The sequence below is a fragment of the Dermacentor andersoni genome, chromosome 10 (genome assembly GCF_023375885.2).
Source record: "Dermacentor andersoni chromosome 10, qqDerAnde1_hic_scaffold, whole genome shotgun sequence".
NCBI lineage: Eukaryota > Metazoa > Arthropoda > Arachnida > Ixodida > Ixodidae > Dermacentor > Dermacentor andersoni.
In genome coordinates, this window is record NC_092823.1 from 100,226,749 (window position 1) to 100,241,890 (window position 15,142).

The 15,142-nt window shown below is 46.0% G+C and overlaps 1 long non-coding RNA gene across 2 annotated transcripts; it reads right to left on the bottom strand.

Moving 5' to 3' along the window:
• Positions 1 to 2,438: 2,438 nt before the first annotated feature.
• On the bottom strand, positions 2,439 to 5,673 carry LOC129380289 (uncharacterized). 2 transcript variants are annotated; one of them, XR_008608299.2, is made up of 2 exons: positions 4,758 to 5,673; positions 2,439 to 3,337 (listed from the first exon to the last, which is right to left on the bottom strand). It is a non-coding gene; the product is annotated as an uncharacterized lncRNA (long non-coding RNA). The 2 variants fall into 2 exon arrangements; XR_008608300.2 differs by having other exon boundaries at positions 2,439 to 3,340.
• Positions 5,674 to 15,142: the final 9,469 nt, after the last annotated feature.

Genomic DNA, 15,142 nt, shown 5'->3' on the forward strand with positions numbered 1-15,142 from the left:
TGGTCACCGCCTACCAATCACAAATGAACCGTCTTACTGAACGTGTTAACCGAACACTCACAGAGATGCGTGTTCGGTTAACACTACGTCCAGTTAACGCCGTCAATTACGGGATCTTTCCGTTACAGTTGCATACATGCTCAAGTCCGACGCCTGTAGACATCGTGCACGTTTCGCGGCTGAAGCTATACTTCGCTCGCAGGTCTTCGCCTAACATGCGCCGCGACGGCGCGTCAGCACCTGGGGTTCCTGTTACAGAAGAATAAAAAAGAGAAAGGATGAAGCTGATCGGGAGGCGCTGGCAGCTGCGTGTTCTTACTCGGTAGCCACCTCAAGCGCAGGGACCTTTGTATATATTGTAAATACAGCCTGTCTCTGCTGTCAGTACCTCTGTAAGATGTCCTTTGTTATATGAAAAACCTATAACAAAGGACGTCTGATTATCCAATTACCGGGGCAAGAAAAGTGACAAATGACAATAAAGCTAAGATATCTGTCTAGCCTATACCGCCGGAACATATTAATTTTGGGAATTGAAGCTTTTCTCTGCATAAAAGGTGAAAGAACACATTCACAGATGACCTGTCCCAGAAAGGCGATTCAGCGGGTGCTCTTATTTTCCTTTTGTGTCTGTTTCCATTCTTGCCAACCATACACCAGCGCTCAAACCCGGTTTTTCCACCGCAACACCAGCAATTAACGGGCAAATGTACCTCTAGATCTCGCCTTACATGATTATCGTGGTCTCGAAATCGGTCATTCACGCAGGGACCACTTCGGCCAACATAGTATTTTCGGCATTTCAGAAGTACTTTTGTAACGAGCCACCCCATCAGACGCTTAACGCGTTTCATTTCATAATGGACCAGTAAAGTTGTTTCTCTCTCTCTGTCTCTCCGAGCAAGGCACAAAGTACCGACGAAGTTTCGTGTGGCAGCCTTTCCAGCATGATTACGCTGATCGTAGCACTGTTTTATCAACTTCTCCATAGCGACAAGCAGCATGAGCACGTTAGGTAACAGGATTTTCAGCGCATGGCGCAAAGGGCCAACGAAGCTTCGTGTGGTAGCCTTTCCAGCATGATTACGCTGATGATTACACAGTTTTATCAACTTCTCCATAGGGACGAGCACCACGAGGATGTTAGCGCAGTGAACTCTTTTTTTTTACGGCAATGTGAGATACCCTTAGAACACGGCGCGAGGAATAGGTTTTTTTTTATTTTCTACAGCCTGTTGCCTGTTCGCAGTGGAAGCTTCAACGCACATGTGCACAAGCATCCCGAGAAAGCACTCAGAGAGCGCGGCTACCACACTTTGCCAGTGCGCGTATGTATAGACTTAGACGACTCCAAGACCCTCTTCGCTCAACTTACTCCAGCTCATGAAGTGGCACGTGATAACACTGGGTTCTTGGATTTAAAGCTGTGCCTACCAAAGCACCAGATATTTTTTATAATACGAGCCGCTAGCGACGGAAGCTATCCTGCCACACGGTTACGTAAATTCATATTTGGTAAAACGAGCACAGCGCAAACCCTTCATAGAAAATGCCCTGAACAAGTCTCGCCCACATACCGTCGTAGCTAGAACACATACGATGACTGGTTCATTGCGGGTATCTGCAACATGTGCTAACCGCAGTCGCTCAATGCAATTTCATGAAGCTAAAGCAACTGCGTTGAAGCTTCCACCACGCACTAGGAACAGACCGAAGCGAGAAAGATAGCCCTCACGCCATGTATTCACGGCAAACAGCATGACCTGTACACGATAGGCCATCGCACTAACCTGTTTGCGCAGTTCTGCCCCCTTGAGAAATAGACCAAACTGCGCAAATATAAACGTAATCATGCAAAGAAGGTGGCTGCTATACGAAGTATTCCCGGCTTAAGGGCCGTGTATAAATTTCCTTTATTTATTTGCAGAAAAGATTTCGTTTGTTGAAGGGGTCGCTGCGGAAAGGAGTAGCTGTAAGAAAATGATACTCGCGTTAGGCGGGGTTTAAAGGGGCATTTGGCCACGAAATCGCTAGATCTGCGTTGGAGCATCGAGTTCGAGTGCAGCTCTGTATCTGGCAAGCATGGAAACAATCTCACAAGGAAAAAAACAAAAGACACTGAAATAGTGTGCTGTAAAACATTCGTCTGTGCTCCCGCGCATTATTTATCTAGCAAGATCTGCAATTCCTGAAAGTGTCATGTGCAGGCTATGCGGATTAAGCAGATATTTCATGTGTCTTGGCCTTTTGGCGATATTTTTACATTTTTTCGCATGTCTTATGGCGCCGAGTTTGTTTTTCAGGTTGTTCGCAACATAGATAACGTTGTGTGGAAGAAAAATGAAGTGGATAAATGTCAGCGACCACCCTGACACCTTTCTTGTCTTTGTAACCGATTGCGATGTTGACGTTTTAAGAGACTTTTGAAGTTCTCACAATTCAAAATAAAAAAAATCTTAAATTTATTACACAAACAAGTTGTACACGGAAACATAAAAGAGCAGCTTACTTGCAGCAAAAAATCCGAAATAAAATCACAGTTTGGGTAGTATTCATAGCAGCGTAGATTACAAATGCTTTATTGAATTCTCGCAGAGCAGAGATTTGCTCTACAAAGATAAGCCCTGAAATGACCACGTGGAATAGAAGTTTGCATTGATGATATACTGGTGCTGTTTTAAAAGGGAAATATGCTTCCGGCGGCGCGTGACCAACAACATCTATCTTTTTATGAAATGTTTAGCTAACACGTTGTCGGAAATGTTGCTATGTTAACCCGCCCATCTACGTGGAAGTTGCAAGAAATTGTTTCCAGTTGCTCCAATCAATAATTGAGTGAAACGATGAAGGCTAATCTAAGTAAGAGACCTGACTTTTCTTCCAGGGTCACTAGCGCTAACGCGCTTGGGATCGTCGACGTGAGCAGCAAGTAATGAGCTAAAGTTCTAATAAAATAAACAACTTAACAAGTTCTTGGTCGTTAAATGTTACAACCACGTCATGGGTACAACACGCACACTGAGAAGTCATGACAAACATTGGAGGGCTCATGTTAACTGGCTGGACGGCATGTTGGTAAAGGTCATTTTTCCACCTGAAACTACAGAACGGTGCATTCACTTCGACTGGAGCGCCATTTTGTCTGTGTAACAACGCCTCCTCGACCTGCACCACAGGCGCTTTCTCTAACGTCGCCTTCAGCATATGGGAAATGCCTAGCAGATCTTGTGCACTTGTCGTATAGGATTGCACATGTCCAGTTGTGGTGCAAGATCTCGTCGCAGTCTTTGCACAAGGAAATCCATTTCGTTTATCGTCATGTGTTGCACGTGCCATGCTGCTGTAAGAAAACGTTGAAACTCGAATGAATAGAACGTTGACCAAGAGGGAACAAAGAAATATCGACTACTTTTAGTGTAGCACGCCCAGGTGTCCGAAAATGCCAAAAACGAATTTGGAAATGTCTAGATAGAATGCGTCAGAAGATGTCACAGAAAATATATATATATATATATATATATATATATATATATATATATATATATATATATATATTGCCTGTTTAGAGTCCATGTCGTTGTTTGCGGCACGAAGTTTTCTTCGAGAAAGGGAGTGTGGATCATGTTTACATTTTTCTAGTCCTCAAGGCTTCTTACCAGTTAGCTGACACACGAGACAAACACAAAAACGCCGGTTGCGTAAGGCTACTGTGACTGAAGCTCTAAAGAAAGGAAAAATTAAAGGTTTTTGCTGATCAAGGTAATTTATTGACCTTAGATCAATACGTATATATTTTTGAGTATTATTTCTAACAATACTCCATGATGTCGAGGCGCCCTATTCAGATCACCCCAAACAAATTCTTTCCGCTAATGCAGCTGCTATCATATTTGTTTTTCCGTGCAATAAGGAAAGGGAAGCCGATTTGAATGAGTACCTCGTAGCTAGGATCTTGCGCACAGTGGCACTCCTGTTCTCAAGAATGTTGCCAAGAAATTATCAATCCTACAGAGAGACCAAACGCACGAAAAGGCCTGTTTGAACGGATACATAGATCTTGGCAAAATATTCTTTGAAACACTGAAGCAAATGTAGCCGCCGTGGGGTATTTTCGAAGCTTTGTCATCGTTTTTCGCCGGTCAAGAAATTACGAAAAAGATGGAGTGTTCACGGCCCCTGGCGATGCATTGATTAGGAAGGGTTGAGTCAATGTTAAGCATCGACCATTCGTTGGTTGCGAAAAAAATATCTGGATATTAAATATGTAGCTTTTCTTGCTTTCTTACGGCGTCCCGCAGCTTCTTTTCGTAACTGTTACACAGATTTGGCGCCCCCGAATTCTGTAGAAGACGAAACGAGGCCACGAATCCAGGCATCGCCAAATCTGCGCAGGCATGGATTTGTGCACATTCATGCTGTCTTCTGCAACGCTTCACGTAGCGTGGCCATGGGATCATGTGTTAACCCTAACTGCTTCATTGCTTATTGTGGTTCACAAAGTCCACTGCTGGCATGACGCTCCAACAGACTATTACAGAAATATCCGTCCAGCTTCGAAGAAACACTAGCTTGGCGCTGGCATGCTCACATCGCACTACGTTTGCTCAACATTACATCGGTGGTGCCCCACTTCCTGTGCTGCAGGGTATCTTACTCTCATTAGGCCACTGAGCTGAGCCATTTCGCAACTCTTACTGCTGTAACACTTGGAAGCTTCTGAAGTGTAGCAAAAATACGTTTCTTACGAGAGCACTCACCGTGTTCGTTGGCAACTGTCAGCTCGCATCTATCGGAGCACTTGGAGGTCAGACACCACTTTCCGGGTGCTTTTCGACGTCGGTTTGTGCCGGTGCCGGCGCCACACAAGCCGCTCGGGCGCTGGCAAATACATCACGCAGCTGGATACTATAACCGGCATAGATCTTGTCGACACTAATTTGCAATACGGACTCGAGAGCGACATTGAAGCGCCTCTCGTTATTTGGCGGTACACTGGCGAAGAGGTAGGGCAGCGAACGCGGCATGCACAAGCAGATGATCTCGTGCTCCCTTGTAGCGCGTCTCGGATTCGTGGTCATAATGCAAGCGTAGATGGCTTCGTCGCGCTCAGTCTTTGCGTGGACAGTGTGGCCTCCGGGGTAATCCAAGGCGCACACCAGGCGCTCATGCAGTTTGAAATCAGCGGTCAGCAGTGCGGCGCAGGGGCGCAGGGAATACCAATGCCAACAGCGGATAAGTTCCCGCTCTGCGAGGCAGCAATAAAGCTGGGCGACGCAGAAGGCACGCCTGTCCAGGTGGCAAAACATTTGCAGTGAACTGTGGATGGCGTTGATAACATCCATCTTCGAAGCAGTGGCAAGATTCGGTAGCCACCATATACTGCTTCCATGCAGGGAGCGCAAGTCTTCGTCAGACATGCCGAGAAGCAAATGGATCAGCACGGCCACGTCTGTGTTACTCATCGCGGAAGATGAAAACGGCTTAGGGCGAGGCTTCCTTTACACTGCGTCGGCCGGTAACTCGTTCGATATCTCCTGGCTCTGCCGCCGTTCCTCACTGTTACTTGGCTCGGGCTTCGGTGGCGTGCACTTGTCCCTTCCGCGTCCGTCAAACCTTTCTTGAACTGAACGAAATCGGAGCCGCTTTTATTAGGGCGATGCCCACCCGAGGACCGCCCGGTGTTATCGCACCAAAATTCAAGCGCATGCGCCAGTAAGCCACCAATTTCTCTATCAATAACAGAGCTAGATTATCTCTGTTCGCGTTGAACGGACACCATTTCTAAATAACCTGTGTAGCTACAAAAGTGTCTGCATGGTTTGTCCGGTTTCGTTCACATTCACCCAGCAATGCACACGTGTCTTATGGTCCTTTGAAGATACTAAGCCCGCGTGCGAGAATTGGAAGTAAATCTGTTGCTGAAATGTTTGACTATCTGCTTTTTTAATTTGCCTTTCGGTGTCTCTGACACTCTGCCTGCGCTGAAAGGAAGTAGAAAGCACCATATACGCTAGCCCGCATGGCATATCCCCTCAGTGGAAGTGTTAAAAAATAATTCATTCAACCTGCGGATGTGTCTTAATGTGCTTCATAGGCTTGCCGCGACCGTTCTAACACGCCACTAAAACCACAGAACTAGTGAGAATGTCTAGGCGACCAACAAAGAGAACAGGTAAAGAGGACACAAGTAACAGGTCGTAACAATGAAAAAAATAATGGGGTTTTACGTGCCCAAACCACTTTCTGATTATGAGGCACGCCGTAGTGGAGGACTCCGGAAATTTCGACCACCTGGGCTTCTTTAACGTGCAACTAAATCTGAGTACACGGGTGTTTGCGCATTTCGCCCCCATCGAAATGCCACCGCCGTAGCCGGGATTCGATCCCGTGACCGGTCGTAACAATGCATCTGAATGAGAATGTCGAAGTAATCCATTGAAAGTCTCATTAGCGCGCTGGCTTTCGTCTTCGTCATCTTTGGCATATGCTAGAGTGGCTGTCACTTTTTTTGAGCAAACAACACAGGACATAATTCATTGAAATTACGGGTTAAACAACCCAATGGCAGCGTCCCAGTTTGTTGAAATTTTTCCCCACTCACGTGCAAGTGGGTCTCGTGCACGAGGAAGAGCCATGTGCGACGTTTTTTTTTTTGGAGCCCAGCTCATAGGCGCACAAGAGCACCGACTTTTCTGAAGTTGGTTACGCATAGCAGATCATGGTCAATTGCGCACAAACAAGGAGAAAGTGAGGAGCAGACAACACAAGCGCTTTTGTTGTCTGCTCCTCAATTTATCCTTGTTTGTGCGCGCTTGATGTGATCTGCTTAGGCGCCCGTTCAAGCCTTGAGCGTTCGGTTTGGCGCGGCGTCGTGCCTGAGTGTAACCGAGCCAACGAGCACATTAAAAGATGAAAGAGAACGCGCAGCGCTACGATAGGTGGAAGAAGTGCGGGCGAGGAGGAAAGTGGAAGAGGAGCGTAGGGGAAACTGCCCGCACGTGCGCTGAGTTGCTGGCGGCCAAGGCATCCGCCGCCGCGTGGGCGATCTTATTTGCGCGTCCGAGGGGGGGGGGGGGGGGGGGGAGGGGAGGGCAGGTTGGCATGAGGTGGTGAGGGCTGCTAAGGTGACTGTTTGGTCGTGTTGGTAGGACGTGAATGCAGCTTTTTGCGCACAAGACGAGGACAAAGAAGAGGTTGAGGCACAGGAGTGAAGACTTACAACGTTACAACTCCTTCAAGACTTCAAATCCTTGTTATAAGTGTGCGCTCGTACGTCTCAGCCGCTTCTTGATCTTCATCTTGTGCGCAAAAAGCTGCATTTGTGAGGGCTACGTTCGTCCGCGGCGTCAGCTGCTGAAGTCAGTCCGCGGTACCAGCACGTGTGACGGGGACCACTGCTCCGGCAAGGGGCGTTGGCGAGCGGTTACGAGTGAGTCTTGATGTGACGCTCCCTTGGGTGTTGTCACCGCTGACACTGGCGGCAGGATCTCCCCACGACGCAGGGCCGTTCTCGTTTTTGGTGGAAAGGCGTAGTGCCGCGCAAGACGGGCTGTGCGGCGACGATGGCTGCGATACGGCACCGCAGTAGCGCGCATTGTCTGCATGGAAAGAATGCGCGGTATACTTGCAGCGTTTTCTTCCTGATATAAACAGTGTGCTTAGGTAGTAATCATAGAAAATATTAGCGTTGGAAATTAAAATATATAGAGAGGTGTGGTCAAATTTTCATTAGGGTGTATTGTAATCTTTGATGAATTTTTAAAGGCTGAGGACGCTTAACCGGGTAAGGATGGTGACGTTTTCGATAGCATGTCTACGTCGCAAGAAAAATGTGTAAATGACGCTTAAAACATCAAATTTAAAATGAAGACTGGATAGTAACATCAATCCGCACACAGGCGAAATAGCTGTGCGTAGGCTGTTCTTCCTGGTGAGAGCTAATAATTATGCCCCTTGTCTGCGCGACGGACCATGGTTGTGTGTGGCATAGTGCCACAGTTCATTTTTAGCAATTCTCATTTATCTAGGAGAGCTCCAAATCTCACTGTGATACGAGAAAAACACAGGTAAATGAAGAACAGCACAGCTCCGAGATCCGCGTGATGTCACTTACCGAACAATCGTGCATTTCTTTTACTATCTTACGGAAGACGCATGCTCACCTGCTATGTTTATATTACTTTTATATATATATATATACAGGTTGTCTCAGCCGAAACTTTCAAACATCTTTAAAGTTGCGTGTGGAAGATATCACAATTCTAGTGCAAGAGCTGGTCTACTCGAAGCGGCGGACAATAATTGTACAAAAAGTCATACAAAATCGACTGAGTAATAATAATTCACTAATTAAGCTTTTAACAAAAACATTATGGCCCATATTGCAATATACAAATTACAGCCGAGCAGTTTGCAAGACGGATACACTTGGAACGAATTTTGCAGTTGACATCAGTTGCGAGATAGAAATTCCCGAACTTTGCAGAGAAATGCGTTTGCGTTCCAGTTAACTTATTAAAGAAACGTCGTTTCATGCACTGAAGCACACAACTGGAACGTGAATGCATTTCTCCTCAACGTTCGGGAATATACATTTTGAAACTGGTGTCGTCCTGAGAATTGGTTCTAAGTGGATCCGCCTTGCCAAGTACACTGCTAGAATTTGTAAATTGCAATATGGGTCATAAGATAATTAGCTAAGATGTTAATTAGTGAACTCTTGTTTTTTGTGTCAATTTTTCATTTAATTTTGTTTTCATGTAATGTGCGCCGCTTCGAGTAGACCTGCTAATAAACTAGAAGTGAGCTATCTGCCAAAGGAAACCTTTACAAAATTTTGTAAGTGTTCGCTGAAACACTCTGCATTCAGTAACACATTAACATAGGTAGTAAAGATACTTTATGCACTCTCCAAGGGATGTCTATCTATCTATCTATCTATCTATCTATCTATCTATCTATCTATCTATCTATCTATCTATCTATCTATCTATCTATCTATCTATCTATCTATCTATCTATCTATCTATCTATCTATCTATCTATCTATCTATCTATCTATCTATCTATCTATCTATCTATCTATCTATCTATCTATCTATCTATCTATCTATCTATCTATCTATCTATCTATCTATCTATCTATCTGTCTGTCTGTCTGTCTGTCTGTCTGTCTGTCTGTCCGTCTGTCTGTCTGTCTGTCTACCTATCTGTCTGTCTACCTATCTGTCTGTCTACCTATCTGTCTATCTATCCATCTGTCTGTATGTCTGTCTGTCTGTCTGTCTATCTGTCTGACAGACAGACAGACAGACAGACAGGTGACGATTATTGTTGTGTGACAAATATACACCCCAAACAGTACAACTGTTTCTAAAATGTAACCAGCCGCTGCATGGCGCACCAGAAACCTAGCCCTGTATATTATGTTGGAGGCAAGTGTTACTGCAGCAAGCATTTTTCGGAAATAGTTCAACCTATAAGTACTAACGTCTAAAGAGAAATGCTCGGAATAAGAGGAAAAGACTTTGACTTATAAGGGGCCAGAATCGCCCCGTCGCGATGCGTTTATTCGATCAGCTATTTCGCATTTGTTAACGGGGAGATTCTCTGCAAGTAAAATTGCGTAGAATAAGGAAGAATCTCGCAGGCAATGCTTATCCAAGTCAAGTCTTGCTGAAACATGTACTGCAATCAGCCTTGTGGTCAAAGGACGAAGCCTAGGAAAAAGTAAATGTGTCCATTCCATAGGCGCATGGAACAAGCGAAACGTTGGCAAGGACCTATCTTCAAATATTATGACGTTGAAATTGCGCATGCGCCTTCAAACAAATTGAAGGGCAGTCTTGTTCGCGCAAAAGATTATTTCGAACGCATACCATTGCCGGGAGTTGTCTACAAGAAGGAGAGACTGTCAGGCTGGATATATCGGTGAATTCGAAACGTTCAAAAAGCGTCTCAGGCAACATGAGAAGGACGTGGGGGAAAACACACATAGCTTATTTTAGCAAATTGCCAAAAAACGGGACACAAAAAAAGAGGTACACGATACGGGCGCTGACTTCCACCAGCTACGTTTATTGTTCGAGCGCGAAATATACAAGCAGGTAAGCAAGATTGGAAACAAATTGCGTGAAAAAAATCTGAAGAATGATTTCAGATTGCAGGTAGGCGGAAATGCGTGAAATTTGCAGATACGCGATTTCCTTCCCTAATAAGTTGATGGTTGGTCAATTGATGCATGTACGACCACGTCGGTGGCAAATGTATCGAAAATTACACGTGTATGCTTTTGGATGCGAGTGACTTTTCTAAAATAGCCGATGCATTTACACGACCTGCAATTCAGAGCAGGATTGCTGCTGTATTTTTGTTTTATGTAGTTGGCGTGTTACCGGAGGCGATCGCTCATGCAGCGTCTCGCACTTCACGGGTATTTCATAAACTACTCCAGCGATGCATCTGGTGAAGGGCTCCTCACACTCCTTGTCGCAACCTTTTTTTTGGCGGGGGGGGGGGGCGGGGGGTAGTCTCAGATTTGGACGGGTCGTCTCAGACCCTTCGGAATAAGGCCGTTAGGTTGCCTTGGTCCTAAAAAACAACCGAAACACCCGCCCTTGCCGCGGCCTGCTTCAATCGATGGGACACCCCGTGCACATAGGGAATGACAGCACTTTCGAGGTATTGATATCAGTGTTGTGTGGCTTCTTTCTTTGGTTTATTTCCTCTAATATGTCTTCCGCAAGCTGTAGGAGCACGCTCGGAAAACCAGCCCGCAAAAGCCGCTGTGCCTGGACTTCAAAGGCCATTTCAATCTCGTGTACGCACGATCATTCCAATGAATTACGGTAGGCGGCTTTTGAAATTCCCCTCTTCACTAACATTGATTGAGCTGATAAAATGCAAGAAGCTTTCTGCTGAGTGGGGTCCATATCTCCAGCATACATGTTCTTTCTTGAACAATAGGAGAAAGTCCAGAAAACCAAAGATGTCCTCCGGAGGCTCCTTTGTGAGCGTTATATCATTCATAATATCTACAATACTTTTGTACGCGATCTGTGCCACTGAAGCAAGATCGTCTTCGGTTGCCTCAATGAAGACGAGGTGGTCATGGACTTACCAGAACAACTTCTTGGCATGGACCGATGGGAGGTTACTTTCGATGTCATGGTTGTAGCAGGCTAGCTAAAGGTCACACAGTACGATTGCAAGGCATGAGCGAATGCCCACTCCTTCATTTTGGAGGAACGGCTTACCTGCGAACTGCACCACCGTGGAGCGCAGGTACAGCACTAGCTTGTCGAGAAACCTGTGAACACTTGTGGCGCACTCGTTTTGGAAGCGCACAACCCCGTATGGCTCAGTGCCTACGTTTCCGACTTCAAGGAGAAGTGAGTGGGGCAACGACTAACAAAGATATTTCACATCAACGGAGAAGGCTAACATCCCGGCCGTGCTGGGGGAGATCCAGCACTCAGATAGAGCTGCTGAGCTACGAAATAAGAAAGGGTCGGTCATCTCGACTAGACCAATGCATTTCTGCAGGTAGCTAGGAAGGGCCTTCCGCCAAGCACCTCGTTCTGGCGCAATCACTGTGAACTGACAGTCTGGCTTCAGCGTTTTAGCCAAGAAAAAGCTTCAAGGTTCTGTGCACCTTTCTTTTTGATAGCTGCAACAAGCTTTTCATTAGTCAAGCTCTTGCGCACATGATCATTGGTTCTTTCTTCACCCAACTTGGAAGCTTCCCTTCAACTTCATGGAAACAGGCTCGAACGACGGCCTCAGCTTTTGCCTTGTGAACGCCCTAAAGCATGGTGGCGAAGCCAGTTTCTTTGTCGGAAACAAGGAGCGTCAGCTGTGCCTTCCTGAGAGTAGTAGCCAGTTGCATAGGTTTTTTTTTCTTGCTTCTTCTCATCTGCCTGTATATTCCGCGCTTGCGCTATAAACATACTTATTGGAAGTCAGCGCGCGTGTCGTGTTCTTCTTTTCGGTTTGACGTTTTTTGCGCTGTTTGCTAAAGTATGTGCTCATACCAACACGCCCGGTTAGCCAATGTTCTCGTGTGCATATAGCTTCTAACACATTCGGCGAACACGTTGCTCACAGGGGACACACCATAGACTAATATCACCGCAAGTCGCCACCCACGAAAAGTGACTGTCTTCTCGCCTCTTACGAGAATCACTCTAATACAATCTACTGATTCACACAAAACCGGGCACACGGCAATATGCCAGAAGCTTATGCAAGTAGCATGCACAACCTTGTCCATCTCATCCGCCCACCTAACTTTCTGCCGGCCCCTGCTACACTCCCCTTCCCTTCGAATCCAGTCGGTAACCCTTAATGGCCATCCGTTATCTTCCCTCCTCATTACATGTCCTGCCCATGCCCATTTCTGTTTCTGGATTTCAACTAAGATATGTAATTAACTCGTGTTTGTTCCCTCACCCAATCTGCTCTTATCCCTTAACGTTACACACATCATTCTTGTTTCCATAGCTCGTTGCGTCGTCCTCAATTTAAGTAGAACCTTTTTCGTAAGCCTCCAGGTTTGTGCACCGTACGTGAGTACTGGTAAGACACAGCTGTTATACACTTTTCTTTTGAGGGATAATGGCAACCTGCTGTTCGTGATCTGAGAATGCCTGCCAAACACACTCCCGGCCATTCTTATTCTTCTGATTATTTCATTCTGATGCTCCGGATCCTTGGTCACTACCTGTCCAAAGTAGATCTATTCCCTTACCAGTTCCAGTGCCTCGCTACCTATCGTAAATTGCTGTTCTCTTCCGAGACTGTTAAACATTACTTTAGTTTTCTGCAGATTAATTTTTAGACCCACCCTTCTGCTTTGCCTCTCCAGGTCAGTTTGCATGCACTGCAATAGGTCCCCCGAGTTTCTAACAAAGGCAATATCATCAGCGAATCGCAAGTTACTAAGGTACTCTCCATTGACTCTTATCCCCAATTCTTCCCAATCCAGGTCTCTGAATACCTCCTGTAAACACGCTGTGAATAGCATTGGAGATACTGTATCTCCCTGCCTGACGCCTTTATTTTGTTACAAAGTACATTAGTGACTTTAAGAAGAGTATTTAGAAGGTTTCAGCCTGGAAGTGAATGGAACCCGGGCCTTCGAGGTGAGAGACGAGCACGCTTCCTTGAACCCACGTTTGTTCCACGGTTCTGCCTGATTTAAAATGCGCCTAGTGCGTGCGTTACAGCACAAGTCACGTCGCAGCCCTCCCTGACCTCTGCGTGCGTCACTGTGTGGCACACGTGACGGTGCAGAGCAAGAGCTACCACGTCGTGAGCGTATAAAATGAGCGCGTCGATGACGTTCCGAGGTCTAGAAGCGGTGTAAGCTTTCGCATACACAGACGTAAGAAATCTTGTCTCTGCCCATTTTTTTCTTCACGATGCTTGCTTTTCGCGAGACATTGTTTTGTGGAACCCTTCCCTCAGCATAGCCTCCTTCTCTGCCGATTCGAACCGGACATGCTGTTTCATTGGGGCACGTGCAGGCAAAAATCCTATGTTCTGAAGTCGCAGCCACGAAGGAGTGAGAACGGCTGCAAACGTCGTGACTCTCGGTACGCGTTGAAAAAGAAACAAATATCCGCTTCGGTCGACTCTTGCGGGCCTGGATACTACAAATGCTATAACACTGAAATGAGGACTGCCCTCGGAAGATAAATATTATCGATCTCCCTTTGAAATCACATGAGGCTCATCGCTGTCGTCCGGCGCGCAAGGTAAACAAACGGGTCTTTTTCTCGCGCGGTTCTTTGTCCTTGCTCTGGATGATATTATTAAGACATCGTCGGGTGCGTTGAACTATTTTGGGGTGCTTGGTGTACGTGTAACGTGTTGAAAGTCGACTCACACCACTCAGGTGCACTGGGACAAAAACTTGCTGTGAGCTAAGCTACCTGTGTCGGCCTTTAAATTTCAGCCGCACTTGGCGCCGTAAGCTCGCCCTCAAGCAAATCTTTGCCGCTAGCCCTACGATAGTTCGGTGCCACACAATTTGCCTTGGTAGAATTTCAATAGAGAAACGGAAGCGACAGCTAGTGGAGAAGTTATGTCGAAGGTACCCGGTAGGCCCCTGCGAACGTCGTGATATGGCCCGACAGCTTAAGCGAAAGCACTGCAACATTTCCAAGGGCTGTGATCGCTCTATTGGTTGATTTCAATTTCCCTATTCAGTGGTCAAATCCTTATTTTTGTTCCGTACCGGCATCACCTGTAGTATTTCGTCTTGCTCACTTGTGGGCCTGCTTTGGACTACGACAGGATACGCAGTTTACAACACGCATCACTTCCACAAAAGCCTATCTGCGTAGCCATATACTCCCCCCCCCCCCCCCCCCCCGTTCATGACAAGCTTGCCTTGCTACTTTCACTAAAATTCATTGCCGGCGTAAGTGATACGACACAATCAACATTTCGTTAGCAGGATCAGCGGCACGTAAAGGCGTCTTGAAATGGCGAGAGAATACAAAAGGCGAAGGAATTGATTTGTGATCAAGAATCTGCATTCACTTTTAGACGATTTCTTCCATTGAATCTTAACTGCACAATTAAACGAAACTGGCTATTATTCACCAACTAGGTAATCGAACTTACGAACAGGTTCATTCCGCTGAAAAAGGTTCAATAGGCTCGCCTATAGTGAAAGATACAGAAAAATCTATGCTTTGTGTCGCTCGGACGTTATATATTACTTTTCTTGGGGCAAAGGATTTTCGAAATAGTCAGTTTTAGCTCAAAATGCATTTATCGACCTTGATAAAAAGTGATTCGGCACCTTTTAAGGATTTTCCATTCATTCACTTAGACCACCTTTCACGACAAGAGGCCCAATGCTTTTTGCTCTCAGCTATGTTTCGTCACAAAGCGATAATATATGTTCACGTAACGCCCGCGAATTGTGAGTATCTGGCATTGAATCTCAGCATCCAAGGCGGCCGTTCATGTTAACAAAAAGCAGCGTGTGCGGGGGACGTATTTTAACAGGTCAAATTTGCCAGCGCCCCTTTCTGCACACTTCGAGAGCGGCTCAGCATTGAAAGTAGTAGCGATGTCTTCCTCTGGTGGGCGTGGAAAAAATGTATTTATTGATAATGATAAAATAAAA